A 3,338-nucleotide genomic window follows, 5' to 3' on the forward strand; every position below is an offset into this window, starting at 1 on the left:
AGTATTGGCGTGGAGGAGAGGTATTTCTTCAAATCCCGCAGCGCTGCCTCGGCCTCTAGGGTCCATTCCATTGGGCCCGCCTTTTTCAAGATTTTGAAAAAGGGAAGGGCGCGCTCAGCAGACTTGGAGATGAATCTGCTCATGGCGGCAACACAGCCAGCAAGCCGACGCACATCCTTGATCCGCCTGGGCGCCTCAATCTATTCAATGGCCTTGATCTTGTCTGGATTCGCCTCGATCCCACGCTGTGACACAAAGAACCCGAGAAGTTTGCCGGACGGAACACCAAAGACACACTTCTCAGGGTTCAGCTTGAGGTTGATTTTGCACAAATTCGCAAACGTCTCTTCTAAGTCTTGTATGAGTGTTGCCTTGTTCTTGGTTTTGACCACTATGTCATCCATATAAGCTTCCATATTTCTATGTAGCTGAGGCTCAAAACCAATTTGGACTGCTCTTGCAAATGTTGAACCAGCGCTCTTCAACCCAAAAGGCGTTCGTAAAAAACAATACGTACCACATGGGGTGATGAACGCAATCTTCTCTTCGTCTTCTCTTGTCATGAAGATCTGGTGGTATCCTGAGTAAGCGTCAAGGAATGATAGCAAGTCACACCCGGTCGTGGGGTCTACAATCTGGTCGATGCGCGGCAAAGGGAAAGGATCTTTTGGACAAGCCTTATTGATGTCCGTGTAATCAATACACAACCTCCATTTCCCATTTGCCTTGCGCACCACTACCGGATTGGCCAACCACGTTGGGTGGAGCACTCCTCTGACCAAGCCTACCGCTTCCAACTTTCTGATCTCCTCTGTGATGAACTCTTGCCGCTCTAAAGCTTGCTTCCTGACCTTCTGCTTAACGGGTCGCGCATGAGGACAGACAGCAAGATGGTGCTCAATCACCTCCCTGGGAACGCTGGGGATGTCGGATGCTTGCCATGCAAACACATCGACATTCGCCCGCAGGAAGGTGACGAGCGCGCCTTCCTATTTGATGTCGAGGGTGGAGCTTATAGTGAAAGCCCCTCCCATGCCATCCTCCTTGATGGACACCTTCTTGGTCTCTGGTGGTGTAGCTCTGGATTTCTTGCTCTTGCCGGTGGAGCTCTCTGGCACGTCCTCCACGGGAGCACAGCACTCCGAAGAGGTGCGCTTGCCGGAGTGGGTGCGAGAGGTCTTACCGGTCTTCTTCCCTCCCGGGGCTTCAGCGGCAGGAGCAAGTGCCTTGGCAGCAGTTGCTGCAATTGCCTCCCGGTAGAGTTGGTCAACGTAAATCAGCGCATCCTTCTTGTCAGAGGGGACGGTGATGATGGTCATCGGCCCAGGTATCTTCAGCGTGTTGTAGGCGTAATGTGCCGCCGCCATAAACTTGGCTAGTGCTGGGCGGCCGAGGATCCCGTTGTAGGGCAAGGGGATCTCGGCGACATCAAAAACAATCCTCTCTGTCCTATAGTTCAGCTCGTCTCCAAATGTCACGGGCAGCGTGACCTTACCCTTCGGTTGACTTCTTCCCGGGTTGACTCCTTGAAACGTGCCCGTCTCTTTGAGGTCTCCATCGGGAATCTGCAGACTTTTGATCACAACGGGTGAGATCAAGTTCAGACCGGCCCCGCTGTCAACTAGCATTTTTGTCACCTTGAGGTTGCGTATTGTTGGTGAAACCAACAACGGCAAGCACCCGACCGCAGTTGTGCGATCAGGGTGGTCCTCGGTGTCAAAAATGATAGGCGTGCTGGACCACTTTAGTGGCTTTTGAGCATCGAACGATGGTTCCGCTGCCGTGATCTTACGCGCCCACCGCTTGAGCTGGCGGTGAGAGGCGTGCAGCAAGGCGCCACCGTCGATGCACATGGCCTCTGTAGCTTTCTGGAACTCATGCTCGCCGGACTCGTCGTCCTCGTCATGATCATTGTCTTCTTGCTTCTTGTCGCGGCCTCGAGTGGGCCTTTCTTGTTGATTATCTTTGCCGCGGCGACCAACTTGGCCGCCACACTTCTTCCCGGATCCCTTAGCACCATCCTGGCCCTTCTCCTTGTCCCACCTTTCATATTCGGCTTTCTGCTTCTCTGCGAGCTGCTCGACTTGTTGGCAGTTCTGGAGGTCGTGGCCCTTTGTGCGATGGATCTTGCAGTACTGCTTGTCGGAGCCTCCTGGCTTGTCGGCAGCCGCCAAGGCCCGGCAGGCGGTGCACCCGGCAACTTCCTTGTCGGGGTCGTCTGCCTTGGTCTTCTTGGCAGCGCCGGCGTCGTCAGATCCCTCGACGGCAAGTACGGCTTTTCCCTTACGCTTCCTGTTGCAGCGTCGGCCCTTCCTTGCCGGGGTGACGGTGTCTTTGTCTGAGGAGTCGGTTTCCGCACTGGCGTCTTCGCCGGGGTATTTCCTTCCCTCTTCAGCCCGAGCACATCTATCGGCTAGAACATAGAGTTCTGCCACATCCTTGACCTTGTTCATCGCCAACTCTTCACGCATCTTGCGATTACGCACATTCTGATGGAATGCGCTGATGATAGCAGCGGGATGAACGTCCGGGATGTTGTATTGCACTCGGCTGAACCTCTGTATGTACTTGCGCAGGTTCTCGCCTTCTTTCTGGGGGATGATATGCAAGTCGCTTGCCTAGCCATGAGCTTTGTGGCCTTCCTTAAAGGCGCCAACAAAGTCATGGCACACATCCGACCAAGAAGAAATAGAATCCACTGGCAAGTGCATCAACCATGACATGATGTTGGGTTTAAGTGCCAACGAGAAGTAATTGGCAAGCACCTTGTCGTCGCGAGCTCCGACAGCTTGCATCACGATGGTGTAAATGCTAAGGAACTCTGACGGGTGAGTCTTGCCGTTGTACTTCTCACTGATGTCAGGCTTAAATGTGCGGTGAGTGGGCCACTGGAATTGCCGCGGCTCATGGGTAAAGGCTGGGCAACCCACCTCGGAAGGTAGGCCACCAGAGCCCCCTGGTGCTGGGTGGTCCATAGTGGGCCCCGCCCGCCTATCTGACTGATGGCGCGCGTCACGTCGTCGCTCGATGGTGGTTCGAGCGTCTTCATGGGCTCGCTCCCGAAGAACTTGGCGCTGATCACGGTGGGTCCGTGGGTCGGACGACGCTATGGAAATGTTATCACAAGCATCGTCCCGACGGACCGGCACCCGCGGTGACTGGCGTGGAGGAGGAGAATGCACCGTGGCTGCAGCACCTCCGGTCCTTCCACCACTGGCATGCGGTGGCTCGACAGAGCGTTGGCCAGAGGGCCCAGCTGGCCGCGGCTCATCTTGGTTGGCGATGCCGACGAGTCTTCGAATGGTGGCTCTCCACTCGTTGAGCTCTTCTGCAGCAGG

Source organism: Triticum aestivum, chromosome 1D (genome assembly GCF_018294505.1).
Source record: "Triticum aestivum cultivar Chinese Spring chromosome 1D, IWGSC CS RefSeq v2.1, whole genome shotgun sequence".
Classification (NCBI taxonomy): Eukaryota; Viridiplantae; Streptophyta; class Magnoliopsida; order Poales; family Poaceae; genus Triticum; species Triticum aestivum.